This window comes from Lepisosteus platostomus, chromosome 6, assembly GCF_059453375.1.
Source record: "Lepisosteus platostomus isolate fLepPlt1 chromosome 6, fLepPlt1.hap1, whole genome shotgun sequence".
Taxonomy (NCBI): domain Eukaryota; kingdom Metazoa; phylum Chordata; class Actinopteri; order Semionotiformes; family Lepisosteidae; genus Lepisosteus; species Lepisosteus platostomus.
This window is the reverse complement of record NC_142616.1, coordinates 54,197,963-54,213,797: the sequence shown is the minus strand read 5'-3', so window position 1 is coordinate 54,213,797 and position 15,835 is coordinate 54,197,963. Positions and strand designations below refer to the sequence as shown.

Below are 15,835 nucleotides of genomic sequence, written 5' to 3'. Positions count from 1 at the left end.
GGGGCAGGGGAAACAGACAATGAACGGCATATTAAAAAATCAAGCCTTTATCATATCATTCAGTGGAGGCAAGATCATTTATCCCATAATAGGTTTCATCAATTTCTGCCTTGTGTGACTCTCACAATAAAATATAACACTACCAATAAATTTTTCTCTGATGCTAATAAACACAGTTTAGAATCCTTAATAATGGGTATTTGTGGCAACATGCCTTGATGCATATTGAACACTTTAAATGTATCAGCAAATGGGTTATCAATGCAATACTGGAACTGTGATGAACCCTTGTACTTCTGTTCAAATAATACACAACTAAATATATTCATATTAATTTACAGTACACAGTACATACAGTATTTACCTCTCTGTTCTTTTGTGTCTTCCATATCATTTTAAAAGGGTCTAGAACTTCCATTCAAGGGAGAAAATGAAACAATGCTTCATCACTAAACACTTAAAGAGAACCATAGTCTGTAAATGCAAAGAATGGATGACGTTTCTATATTTATTTCAGAAAGTTTGTTCATAATGCCAAAAACTGCTTTTGTGTCTTTTAAATGATGGCTGCACAGAGCACACGTCCTATATTTCCAAGCCCAAATGTGTTCATAAAATACTTTCTTAAAGATTTGTTAAAAACACGCAATTTAAATTATTAGGAAATCCACATGACTCATTTTCATTAGGATATTCTACTTGTGAAGTGCAGCCACATCAGAGCTTCAGAATTAAACAACTGAATTACACAAAGTCCAGTGACAGGAAGCAGAACCCTGACATTAATGTACTGTAACATTCTTTGAAAAAAGTCAAAGTGACAGCATTTCAAATCTGAATGTTTATTAAATTCAGCACGACTGTAGGAGAATAATAGAATGCCAGATGATTATCAACGTTCCATTGTACAAAATAGTTAATATATTTTTTAAATATATATCATTCCTACTTTTGTTATTGACTAACATCTGCTTCTCCTTAATTAAGCTCCTTCCAACCTTGGAACACTCTGCACGTGCTTGGCAAGAAGTACAGTATATTGTAAATAGCACACATGGAGACTGTTACATATCATTAACCATATTTAACTGAATCTAGTGACCGTGAGACCTTTAGCCTTAAATTGAGTCTGCCATCTCTCTGAGTTCTATATAATAAGGATTTTAAGATAAACATATGATCTTGCGGAATTAGCAAATTATACCATCAGATACTATATAATTACTTGAACACTTATGAGAACCCTTGCTTAAACCATCTTTCTGACAAGAAAACTCCAAGTATGAAACCAGGAACTAGATCAAAATGAAGAAAAACTAACCTCAGTACTGAACTCCATGAGCAATAGCACTCTATTTACATAGCATATTACTTCTTTTCCCACCATGAATTCAACATTTTCCCTCTAATTAAAAGCTACAGCTAAACAGAGTGTAATTAATAAAGCTAGTGCTTCCAGAGTGTCAGAAGAACCTGCCTGAGATATTTTACACCACAAGAAATAACACTAAAAGCATATTGACAACTGTGTGTCACATTATAATGAAGACTTCCTAATTAGCCTACCCCCAGATATCTTCTAAATTTCTCATGGCAACCAAGTTATATCATTTAAAATGCATAAAGAGAGCACAAGATGATTACTAGGGTCATTTATCTAGTTTCATACATTTAGGTTTGTTAAGGTTCAGCACACAACCTTCATTTGAAAATGTTTAGGGAGCAAGTCTACTGCCAAAGGCCATGAACCTGCTATTTTTTACCATCACAGATACAATTCCTTGATGCAATATTTGGAAGTGTGTCAGAGTCTCATGTTTTTTGAAAGATGCTATTAAGTCCAACACATGACAGGCTCCTGGGCAATTTATGAGAGGAGCATGAACATTTGTATATCACATACAGTAACCTTCACATATTCCTTTCTCTCCTTTCATTCCTTAACCAAGGACTTTGGTTTACTTTCTTACCTCTATCACAAAGATCACTGGCCTTAATACGATATTTTCATAAGTTAATTTCTCATGCAGCACAGTACATCTCAATAGTATGAAAACAGTGCATATTAGACAAACTGACAGCAGCTGTCAATGGAGGGCAGTGTGTATTCCCCACCAGGTACTCTGAAATGTAATACTACAGTAGATGAGTTACAGTACCAAAAAGTGCACAGAAACATTCTGTAGAATCTTGAGACAAGGAATACAACTTTACTAATAAACATTTACTAATAAGGCACTTTCAAAACAACAAGGAGCTTGATTCTTAATGTTGAGCTTTAAAGAAGTTGTGTATGATATTATAGGAGTCAGATGGCTATAAGCATCTAAAATCATGTTTTAGAATTTTATTACCCTGCATGTATGTACACATAACTATATATAATACGAATTAAAATTTAATTCGCAATTAGTAGACTTCTGTTTCAAGATAAATTGCACATTTACTTTTATTATACTGTTTTCCATGGAAGGTGCAGTTTCTCATTTTAAAGGCTGCATGTCGAACTCTGCATGAAGTGCCATGTTAATATGCAAAGGGAGTCTACAATGTTTGTGGCTTACTGTTGTTTCAAACTATATATATATATTGTTAATAAGGTTACAGTTAAACATAAAATATAAGAAACCTCAGTTTAAATGGCTGGAGGAGAAATGAGGCAGAATTAGTTATCACAATGTTATATTTAAATATCTGTTGTATTACATGTAAAAATTGATTATATGCAAAAGATTTAAAAAATTAAACTAAACCAAATTGTTTCAAATATGTAATAGATACATCTTTATCTAATTGTTAGTTTGTTTCTTTTTACAATTCAAGAAAAATGTATTTAGACCAAATGTATTTTGACCAATTAGGTCACATTACTTTGATACAAATGCTGCAATGACCATGAGAAAAAAAATTAAGTATACAGAAATGCTTTAAAGGTAATCTGTCTTCAAGGGAAGAATATTAATTTTGAAAGTACATAGAGTATTACAGTACCTTTTGTTCAGTTTTCTGTTACATTGTTGAATACTCTATTCTGATTTTTTTTCTTAGCTCATCTGTTGCTATCTTTCATCATAGTGGTAAAAATAATTTTGTAATTTCTTAACAGAATTAACTGGCTTCATTCTAACTTTGATTACATCCTCCTAAACCTCCTTTGTTATATTTAGTTTTCGTAATTAAAACGATGTATATTTCACTCAGAATGGGCTTAAAATGTACATTGCAGAAATTTTACGAATAGGAGATGTTATAAGAAAAATTCCAAATCCATTACACAAATTGCATTATACAAGTAATGAAAACAATTCAACAAACTACATTGGTTTGTGTTCTTTAGACACAATTCAGCAGCCATGTATAAACCTAGACAATAAATGAAATGAAAGAATCAGTCATGCATCTTATCATATGCCCTTAAATCACTTCAAACATACTTTACACAATGTGAAAAGTTGTATTTGTTTTATTGCTGAAGTTACATGATGGAATGTCAGAAGTTCTGTTCTATTCAGACAGTGAAATAAACATTCAATGTGCTCATTCTTCCCCCAGCAATATATGAGTGAATATATACCACCAAGTGTACAGTACTGTATATTGGCACACAGAAATAACAGGCATATCTAGTGTAAATGTATTTCTGGTGTTGTATACCCTGTGTGTTCAGTCTACTGTACAGTAAATGCATCTACACAAGTAAATATGTTGATAATGCAAGTACCAAAACAAAGACCAAGAAGGGGTAATACTGATGTTTTCTTCTCATGTACAGTGTGTTTTAAGAACACAGGAAAGGGAAGAAAATGCACAAGATACTGTCTTAGAATAAGAAGCCAATGAAGCATAAAAACTGTATATTATTTTGTCTTGGTTGAGTACAAAAGTCACTTATATAATGTATGACTTCACCAATGGATTTCTGTGACTAAATTAACTCATGTAAGATTTTAATGTGCCAAGGCATTCTGTTTCTCTATCAAAATTGGAACAAATGTACAAGGAATACATTATGTTATTAATCAAGACTACTGTGGGCGGCATTATTTCTAGCTCATGGTGAATATTAACAACACTCACATTTTAAAATATGCATTATAATACGATTAATAATAATCCACAAGTACTACTAAACTACTATACCCGATCCATAAAGGTTACTTAATTGATGCCTAAATAATCGTAACAACTGTTTTATTTCCAAATTTATTAGCAAACTGCCGAAAAAGAAAAAAAAAATCTTAGCAAATCACTAAGTGATTTGCTTTGAAATCGCTTAGTACTACTTCAAACCCATTTCCATTTGACTCCTCAATGTGTATCTCAATGTGACCTGTGTAATCCTTTAATCCTAACTTTGTATGTATTTAAAGTTTCTGATCAATCGCTTGTCTGCAAGAGACAAGATTGCTTTATGCGTGTGCTGACTACTGTATCATCAAGGTGGTTCGCAGACTATTGATCAATTAATTCAACCTTGCAACTTACTAATTTTTCTTCTTGCCTGGTAACACTTTTTCACACATAATGTGCAATTCAAGCTCTACTATTGCTAAATTGTTAGTTATGAGCTTACTAGAATTTATATAGGAAGAGATAATTATGAGCTATAAATGCTTAGCAGATCACATTATGACAATTATGATTATCTCAGCTATCCAATTTACACAGTAAAAATAGACTTGAGTGCAGGTTACTAATTTACACTTGGAAAAAGAAAACATAATAAGAAAACAATAAGCATGCAATCACTGCTATGATGTTCTCCACGATTGTTACTGTTAGCCTTATTTTTTACCACCACTAAAAAGAATAAAATAAAACAGAATTCACAATAATGCTTTCCCCATTGAGGGTTGTCAGACTTTATTATCAACAAGGTTTGTAAGTTTAGCTGCATTATTTCACTATTTCTCAAATTAATGCTTAGTGTGCATAAAAAAAACAGAAGAGTACAAGTACATTAAACATTGGACTGCTAGGAAAGTATTCAAAAAACATCCTTGTATTGCTTCTTTGAAATTAGCTAAAAATAAATGTTGTATACTACTTAACTCCGCAGCTGTGTCCATGAAAAATTAAGCTTATTAAATATAGCCATTCATTAGAATAAGCAATTAAAATGGCACATTAGCATTGGCAAAGTAACTCCAGGCACTTGTTCACTTGTTTTCTATCCCTGGCCTCAGAAGACTCTTCATTGTTCTCCTAGCAACCCATATTAAGGATAACAGGAAACCAGTTAGTAATAATAATTCAGTGAATATTTTATGAAAGAACTGTATACAAAGGTAATTCACACAGCACAAAATATACATATTGACTTCAGCCAAATGTACTGTATTTAAAAATATTAACTCCATGAGATGACATCAGCAAATTTATTATCTCTAGGTCTGTTGGTCTTCTTGGTGAGGAAAAGTAACATGACTGTATTATGCATTATCCAACACCATTGGGGTCCCTCTCATCAACTCGACTAAACAAAGTCCTCCAGACAGTCTAATGGATGAAGTAATGCAGGCTATTTCTCAGACTATCAAAGATTGCTTTTGCCAAGACCTGGTCTCACACTGCTCTGAGTTCTCACCCCTTTACCTTGCATACAACAGCCTTGGGCTTGGGACTGTGCTGTTTCAGGAGTTTGGGGGCTGGAAGCACGTGGTGCACTTTTTTACCTATAAACCTATAAACTAAACGGGAGATAAAGAAGGAATGCTGGTACTCCAAATTAAGGTGCAGTACAGGCCTGGGTTTCAAAATGTTAACACTGACTTCCTGACCAGTGTTTGCTCAGAACAAAGACAAATGGTCGTGGCAGTAACTGTTCTGTCTCTATCAATTTAAACCTCTTTCTTTCCTCTATAGTCAGAAGAGTCCACAACCTGAAAAAAGATTGCATTGTGAGGCAAGGCTGAAGATGAGTCATTTCTTTCTTTTTTTATTAAACAGGACAACTTTGGAGCGCTGCAGTGGTAGCTGCTTGTGGTGACACCATCTTTGACAAGTTATTGTCTCGATGAGTAACCATTCACAGTGCCATGCCACGGTAATTAACCACTGAACACAAACGCATTCTAAAAAGACTGTTGCACTGAAGGCATAATTCGTGGAACTATGGTGCAGAAAAGTACAACACGCCAATGATTCACAATTCAGCTCAAAATTGGAGGCAAATTGTCTTTCCTTCTACTGTGCCTGTAAATCAGTAATTTTGTAACCTGTTTTTGCTGACATAGTGAATAACTGTGTAACAATAATAAAACACACATTATACAGAAGAGTTAAATAAAAAAAAATACAGAGAGCCATTCAAAATGTTCCCCAATTACTGCTAACAAATCTATGCTTATCTATGCATCTGAAAAATTATCACTGAATGAAGTGTTGTGATCATGGAGCGTTAAATCCTGGTAAGCTGGAAAACAGTAAATGTATACAAATGCACCTGTAAGAAAAACAATGCAATACCCACCTGAATTGCAGAGTTACAAACAACCTGTGGATGTTGCACCTCAAGCAACTTTTGTTTTTTAATTTAGCAGATGATGCAATACTCACACAGCAAAAAAAACTATCTTAACTCATACTTTCATCATAAGGCGCCAAGATGAGGAGGTTTGATTATTCACTGAATACAGATATCTCTCTTTCCTTGACAAGTGCTTTCTGATTCCACACAACTGCCAAAGCAAAAATGATGGATGTTCTCTCTCCCTCACTTTACAGCTTCTACATTATATACAGCTCAATCTGCCTATTTCAGTGTGCTCCGTGTGAGTGTGTCAGCAAGGGAGGCTTTTTGCCAGATGTCTTCTATGCATTATCTGTCCCAAGGCAGACACTTTGGCAGCCACAATCTAAAACAGAAGCTTGAGGGTATGCAAAGAGTAAGGGTCTTCAAAGTAGCAGTCCATCAGTAATGGCTGGAACCATAAGGTAATGAATACACATATGCTGCAACTTCATTTAATAATGCACTCCCCATGTGCATGCAGAGCACCAGTTTAAGAAGTGAAATCACCCACTAAGCTTGAAATTTCAAATCACTCATAGACAGCTACTCACCATAGGTAACAAATTCTATGTTCTTGAGGATGCTAATGAGAAAGATCTCAAAATAAACCATCAACAATCATGTCATTTCTTTAAATTGGAGCTCATTGGGCTGATTCTTTTTAGTTCCAGATGAATTTTGTTTTTTTACCTTGTGATTATGAGATCAGCCCTAGTTCATCCGCTATTGACTATTTTTTACATTTTAAATGTTTACAAAAAAAACCCACCTTAAATATATTAACCAATAGTTCTAACAGAACCCTAAAAGGTCCAGAAAAAATGAATTTATTAAAAAAAATACATTTTATTCATTTTATTCCAGTATGAGAAAAAATGTGGCAATATCAAAATGATCAACAAAATGAGTATCAAAATGCATACAGTTTATGTGTTTTGAGACATCTGATGGGTTAGAAAATAATTAAATCAGAAAACCAGTGGTGTAACCTATATAAACAAAGAGTAAAGCAGCAATTAAGAACATTCACTTCCCGGGAGCATGAAAATCTTATGGTTCAGTGAAAGAAAAGCTATATTTTAAATGTGCTATATTTTACTGTTAAATTTAATCATTACCTGATTTCTGCATTTCCTGAGTCAAATACAGTCACGTTTTTAAAATCCACTTCGAATACATCTAAAGATACCATGGAGTACAGACAAACTCTATCTGCTAGAATAACTGGCACTTTGTTGTTGTGATCCTTTATATTTGTAGTTTCATTACAATCTACAGATATAGTACATGATCAGACATTTCAACCAAAAAACTCCTTTCTCAGATGACTTGCTGGAGGAATTGCCTTGCCATTTAGTACATGGAATGCATACTGTGTATCTTGGGATGGCTGAGTTTTTTCTGGGGAATTGTTGTGCAAACTAATGCCTCTGTCAGATCATATGTTTCAGTGCCATGGCACTGCCAGATTTCTTTTCCCTTGCATTTTTCAAAGGGCACTCACTCTCATCAATAAACTCCTATTTTGTTTCTAATTGTATAATATATCACAGTTTTATGCAAATTGACTACTGCTGGGTTTAGAGTGCCTACAGTATATCTCAAAGTTGATGAGTAAACTTCAGGATTGGAGCCCAGAAAATCATGTGGTCAAGAAAAACTCCAGGCTCTACTTATTGGACATAAACTGTCCCTTGTCCCAGTAAACTGCCGCTTCAAAAAGTCTTGTCTAATCATGATGTATAAGGTGACACTTATGTCTTCATTCACTTAGAAAGTGCCTTTGTAAGTGCCCTCTATATGTTTGAGTTTTATAGGGATAACTAGGGCTGTCTGTGGACCTTTGGCTTTTTAACAGCAAGCTAAGTATTACTTTAACCAGGCCTTTAACCCCATCAAAGCAAGAGCATGTTCAGGAATTAAATCAGATATTTAAGACTACCTTATTCTGAGCCAGACCTACCCCAGTTTCAAAAATGTAGAGAGGACAAATCGTAGATTATCGAACATAGAAGTCCACTTTAGTTTAGTTTCATAATTATTATTATAGTTCTTGTCCATCTCAATATTGTTTTGTTTTAACCTTAATGCAAGTAACCCAACGACAGTATTCAACATCTTGTCCCATCTATTATGAATTCTGCTCTAATGCTGGTGAGCATTTTAAATTAAGTTTTTAGTGTGGCCACATGTCTAGTCCTAATTTTCAGTAAATTATATTTTTTGTGTAATTTCCATTGCAAATTTGTAGTTTCTAGCAGAGAAATCTTCTTCTTGCATTTTTGTTTTAAGCAGAATTAAAAACAGTACAATTACTCCTAATTAAGAATTTAGTAACCTCTCATAAGAAATAAGAGTTGATTTCAGAACTGTTAATCTCTAACAATGTTTTAAATCCCTCAAAGGCAGGATTTAAGCAGGCCACATTCTGAAGAAAGAAATACTTAATTCCAGCATTTAAAGTAAATTTTTCCTGGAACTACTTTAATTGAGTACATGATTGGGGCATTCAGAATTAAGCAATATAAAAATATATGTGGAAATACTGCATGAGGGATGGAGAAACAAAAATAGTCAATCTGAGCACCCACTTTGTCCACGTGAAAAAAAGCCAAAAACGAAATACATTTTTATCTTGTGTAAGGGCTTGAAAATATTTAAAACATGGAGAAGGGAGAGAGACATTTATGGTGAAGAGGTGTCCATTGCTGATATGAAAATCAAATAAAAGTTTCCTTCCGTAGCAACTGCAGAGTTAGGGATTTCTGTGTTACAGAGTCCAGAGACTGGATTAAAAAACATTAAGTACATAAACCAATGATAAACACGACCTAATACTGTTACGCAATATTATCACTTGGCAGAAATGATCTTCAGCATCACTGCTTAAACCCCTGATAGTAATATTAGTCTATGAATTGCTGCAAGAAACTCGTTTGTTTTATTTAGAATGTAAGCATGAGCAAAGGCTTTATAGTGTTTATTCTGAAATCTATGAAGACCAGAAAACTTGAGATGGCTTTCCTGAAATAAAGCTATTTGAATATTCTTATGCTGTAAATCTTTTAAACAATTAGCTCTTTTGATGAGTGAATTCAAACTGTATGCAGATACTGTATAATATTACAAGTAAACATTTAACTAATTCACTGCCTACAAGATGGAGTGTCACTTAAAGTCTGAGAGGGTCAATATTGCCTTTGGTGACTTTTGTTGATTAAAAACAGCCAAAGATTTGATCCTATCAAAAAATATTCAGATTTCTGCTCATACATTGGATTATAATAATTGGAATTAATTACTTAATGCTCAAAATTGGCCATTGAATGCTGTGTGTTGTCTTATGAAGGGATATACTGTATTATGATGTTATGCATCCGAAAACGAGAGATGTAGTCATTCAGTGAGAAATCATTAGAGAAAGAAAATTCAGCAGTGAGCAAAGATAAGTGTCATGTTAAAACAATACAGAAATAGTGATGAGGATTTTGAGGGATTTGTATTTTTATTGCAAAGCTTTCTATGTTTACTTTAAAAGGTTATTAAAGTAACAAAATAAATTATTGGCAGTATCACCAAATTTTACAAATTTGAAATTAAGCACAAAATCATGAACTTTGTGAAAGTACTGTAAGTCACCATGTTGCTGCAAACCCCTGGTCTCAATTTTCAGGGAAATTGCAATGTGAAGTGAGTCTTGTAATAACTTATGTAATGCGATGTGTGAGCAAATAAGTATAGGTTGTGCAAGCAACAGTTCACCAGAGAAATGTTTCAACTTGATCTGCATGCAGAGTTAAGAAGTAAGTTGTATTTGTCGGCAAAACTGTCTTGGAGTATAGAATGATATTTCTATTGGATTAAAAGAGATGTATTCACAAGCCTGCTAGTTTAAAATGTAATAGGGCCATTGGAAATTGAATCTATTTTGTGATGTAAATTGGAGGTTTTACAGGTTACTGTGTATATTTTACTTTCACCATGATGTGAAATGGACTCAACAATGCTGTTTCTTTCTAACCCCGAAATATAAAAATAGTATCGCAATTCCCCTTTTAGAAGTAATAGCAATGACTTTAAAGTGCATGCAACTAAACACGGCATTTATTAGAAATCAAGAGAACATCTAATAAATATATTTAAATATGCGAGTATTGCACTACTTATGTATTATGTAAAGAGTTAGCGTATGTGCATTGTTTTGACAGAAGTCAGGAGAGGACAAGAGCAGCTTTTTAAATGTCAGATGCATTTTAGAATGTTAGCAGCCATTTTGCTTGGACAGGCTTGAAGCACAGTGTTCCAAACCAGTGGTGAAGTGAAAGCTAAAGAGACATACAAATCACAGCAGTGAAGGACAACCCTTTTCCTGTGAGTTGCAGATATGATATACTGTATATTAATATAACATATAATATACAGTATAATACAAAACATAAGCAGAAGAATCACAAAATTTGGAAAGTAACACAGAAGAGGCTACTTACAATATAAGAACATCTTCAGTGTTCATGTTGACACATTATTTAAATTCTTCTAACCACTTCTTCCTCTTCAAGGTCACAGGGAAGCTGAAGCCTATCCCAGCAAGCAACAGGCGCAAGAAAGGGTAAACTCTAGACAGGATGTCAGTCCATCTCCAGGCACAGACATGTGCACACTCACACCAAGGAATAAAATAAATAAAAGGCTTAAGGGAATGTCCTACATTGATAGGCTCTAGGAACTGAAGCTTTTTAGTCTTGAACAGAGACGATTATGAGGAGACCTAATACAAATGTTTAAAATCCCCAAAGGCACTGCCAAACCCAACCCAGCAGAATTCTTCAGAATGAAAAGTGAAACACAAGCCAGAGGTTACACATCCAAACTAGTTGAGCATGCATTTGAAACGGAGAACTGGTGGCACTCTCTTACCCAAAGGATTGCAATAGTATGGAACAAGTTACAAAGCCATGTTGTTGAAGCCAGTACCATGGCTTCTTTCAAGTCACCATGGCTTCTTTACCATGGTTGAATGAGGTTCTTGGATAAATTGGCCAAATGACCTCTTCTTGTTTGAAATATTAGGTTTTAAGAGAAAGAAGTAAGCAAGACTGCATGCCCATCATACTGAGGGGCCTGCAGTTAATTTTCTGGTTGCCTGTAAGATGCACTGAAGGTCGTGCACCAATGGACCAGCCCCCACTCTGTACCAGAAAAGCCACAAATCCAATGTACCCTCATGACATAAACTGACCACGAGGTAACCAGGGAGGATAACGATTTTCCTGGAACTTTTTTGTAAAAATCTAATCAGATCATCTACTTCAATAACCTCCAGCAGGCCTTGAAAGGTAGCTTCTATCCTCCAGTTGCTCCAATGGCCAGATGGGATTTTAGTTTTAGTAGTGGAGCAGTTATTTCTGGGACTGTCAACTTCATTTTAAGCCACAAGAGGGTGGCTTAGAGACATTCCAGTGGGAGAGACAAAGTGCATTAGCATAAGATGATATGTTGAAACAAATGCAGTTGTCTTTCATCAGGTTCTTCTATTAATAGGTTTAGCAACTAGAGGTTGGCTAGTAATTTGGTGAGAATAGACCAGTTAAATCCTATGGTGACACATTCTTGAGCACTTTTAGTCTAGGTTTTTGGTGAGACCAAGTTGGTTTAGGACAGTTTTAAAGTTGGCAGATAAATTGGTAACAGATTAGGCTGCCACAAGTAATCTTACTCTCCAAAGGGCCAGCTGAACATTCTACACAGTTGTCTGTGAAGGGAAAGGACTAAGGAAGAAACTGGAAAGCGAAATAGGTTATAGACCATAGAAGTGTTGGGAATGTCATTACACCAGGATTGGTATGGCCTCATCGTTTTTCCCTCTGAAAAAAAAAGTTTGTGTAGATTCTCTGATACCACACTACCAGTTGAGGGGAACCTGTCAGACTTCGGTTACCTACTTCTCTGACACTACAATACTGTTACAATGCTGGTGTTGCTTACTTTGTTTGTCAACAGATGGGAGAGCAACAGGAGTCTGTCCTCCAACAACTGAAGGTGAGGCTAGATGGTGCCCTGAGTGGCATGGACAGTTTTAATGTCAGCAAAGATTTCAGTTTTTAGAGGCGATCCACAATAAAATATTGCTGCAGTGAAGATGTGCATCAGAGACCCATGGTAGTAGCCCCATTGAGAAATCAAAGGGAATAACCATGTTTGTGATTTCCATCTGTGTGGTAAGAAGCAGATTCCTGTCTTCCTTAATGCTACAAAAACTACCCTAAACCAAAAGTAAACTATTTGGAAAAACAAAGTGTAAGCTGAGTGTAAAAGTATCCTATTTTTTATCATATGCTGCCATGTTGGTCAAGAACCATTTGAGGCCACACATGTATAGAAAATGTATACTGTAGATCACTTGCATTCTTATGCATATAAGAAACTTTAAAAAGGATGTGTGCTTTTTAATTGTCTATTGTTATCTTTGTGTGTATTTATATAACACTCCCACCACATACTGTAGTGAACAAATAATGCCTAAGCCACTGTATTTCCTAGCAACTGCCTGGAAGTCTAAAATGAAAATGTATTTTTTTCTTTCCTCTGTGAAAATGAAAATGTAGTTCTTTCTTCCTACCTCATTACTCTGCATCTAGAATCTGATGTGATAAAACTAACAGGATATACAAAGGCTCCATGCTGTTACAAACATCTGACACATTAAGGAGTCACTGCGGTGAAGGGTAAAAGCCCCATGAAAAGCAACTTTTACTAAATTGCTGCATGAGAATAGTAAATTGTCACCGAACAAGTTCTGCTACAAAATAACTGCAATAATTCATTCCACAACCGGTGTACTGCAAAAGTGCAGTAGGACAGTTACTGCTGTGGAAAAATTCAGACATTTATCATCAGAACAGGGACATAATTACTTTGCATACGTTTCAAGGTTCCTTGACAGGTAAACTAGAGTTTGTTTTTCAGGTTGTCTTCTTCATCTTTTCCCCATCCAAATGTAATCTGGTACCATACCTATAAACATGTTACTTAACCTTTGGGAGAAGGAAGAATAAATTAGATGACGGTTGTGAATTTGGTGTATTCATCTTAGGAACTCCCTGCCATTTTTTTTTAAATGACATGACAAAAGCGAGTAAATGTCTAATTTCATATTGATATAATCCACCAAAATCATAAACAGTGGCTCCAAACTTGTCCTTGTAATGTTTACTTTCACAAGTACAGCCATATAGAAAATCAATTTCTACACAGTTACCTCCATGACTGATTTAAAACAAACAAACTTGGTACAAAATACTACAAAATAAAAACAATAAGAAACAATATGATTCCCCCTTTCCCAAATACCCAACTTTCAGTCTGGCTGTACTGAAGAATGTAACTTAAAGACTTCACTTTGTCTGTTTGATCCTGTGCTTTTAACAGTCTTAAAGGGACCACAAGATCCCATACACAACTGGCAATTATAAGGGCTTGCTAGGGGTGGTGTGGGATTATGACACACAAAACACAAAAACTGGATTTTCTAAGCTAATTAATCCTTAAAAGTCACATAGATCCATATGGTATTACTTGGCGTACTGATCAAAAAAGCATTTAAATGACTTGTGTAAGATTTGAATTAAAATTTCAACTATTCACGATTTACCAAAGTAAAGAAAATGACAAGGGAGCTTTTTGAATGTATGAAATGTGCTTCTGGTGACAAATGAAAAATCTGCATTGGACATGTAGCCCACTAAGCTTGTGGGTAAAAAAAAAAAATTACACAAGGGTAAGAGACACAGATTGTGTTACAGCCCATTTTGATTGCTAATTTCCCCTTGCAACTGTAAGCCTACTTTATTTTCCACCACAGGGAAATTAAATGAATATATTACATCTGTGAAAAGGTTATAGAGTGACATGCGGTAACATGGGTGTTTAACAGCTTCCTAAAATAAATGTAGTCATCACTCGTGATTATGTGCCAAGAGAAAACATCATCAGCTAAGTGACAAGACAGGACTGAAATTGTTTCAGCTGACATTTGGTACTGTGTTACTATTGTCCCTATAGGACCATGTGGCTATAACAAAAAGACAATCTTTTTTGTCTTTGGAGAAGGTTTTTTAAGACCTGGTAGATGAAGGCAGTGAGTTCACCTGTTTTATTTATTTTGAAAATATTTGCAATATCTTTTTGTATCGCCATTAGTTTATATTTCTCTGAATTTATTATCCTTTACCATATTTTGTCATTCATATAAAAACAAATTCCTTTTTTTAAATACTGTGAATTGCAAAAAGTCTTACAAAAGCAACAAACATTGCTTCAGGTGTTATCTTCAAGACTAAAAGTTTAACAAGATTTAGCCCAAGTTAGTTAAAAACCACCTGGCACAATCTACTGTATAAAATTAGCATTTCAGAGAGAAACAAATACCACATTGTCTTTGTGTAAAAAAGAAACAATATGCTTAAAACTAGTCTATTAAACCGCATATTTAGATAGAAGGTTAAATCATACTTAAAAAAAGCAAGAGAGAATTGTCTTCTACATTTTGCAAAACTATAGTGGTGAGACTATGGAACATTTCAGCCATCACTAATTTTTTTCGCAACATATTATTACTACTTTAAAATTTTTAAATTTCCTCTTTTTCCCCAGACATACCTCTACTCATTTTTAAAACCAGATAATCATGAAATTTAAGAAGAGACTAAGAAAATAATCAAGGTGTATGATATGTTGGCTGGTTCACCTGAATTATTTTTAGAACATGAAGTATGAACTTCTCTAACACAAAATTATGTTACTTTGTAATTCTGTAAAAAGTAGAAAGCATGTAAAGATGTGTATGAATTATGGAAATTCTGTTAATTTTACAATATTTCATACCAGTAAAGCAAGCAGCCACAGCAAAATAGGACTTTTTCACCTCTCCATAATATTGCAAAAGCCAGAGGCAGATATATGAATATTATTTTCTCCTCTCTATACTCCATAAAATAAAGTTCCAGAGCACTCTTTAGAAGCAGGTAGGGAGGAGTAAGTTTAGGAGGAAGCAAGGAGCTTAGCCTCCTTAAGTGGAGCTTTTCTTGTGCAGGGAGATAAGCTTTTCCATCGAAAGCTGCGCATAAGTAAGTAAAAGCACTGTGCGTGACAAATTTTCTCACTGTGTGTTCTTTCTTTTTCCTGGCACTTCCATAAACTGTGTATTATATAAATTCTAAAATTCATGGAAATAGCTGTCTGAAAACCATTGTATTGCCTTATCCAGGGCCTGCTAAAATGTACACCTTAAAAACTGCATTGAGGGAAAACAAACAAAAAAAA

The 15,835-nt window shown here is 34.6% G+C and overlaps 1 protein-coding gene across 5 annotated transcripts in view; it reads right to left on the bottom strand.

Moving 5' to 3' along the window:
- The window catches only part of LOC148661897 (contactin-4-like), a 328,736-nt gene that overhangs the window by 77,377 nt on the left and 235,524 nt on the right, over positions 1–15,835 (bottom strand). The gene's annotated exons all lie outside the window — the stretch shown is intronic.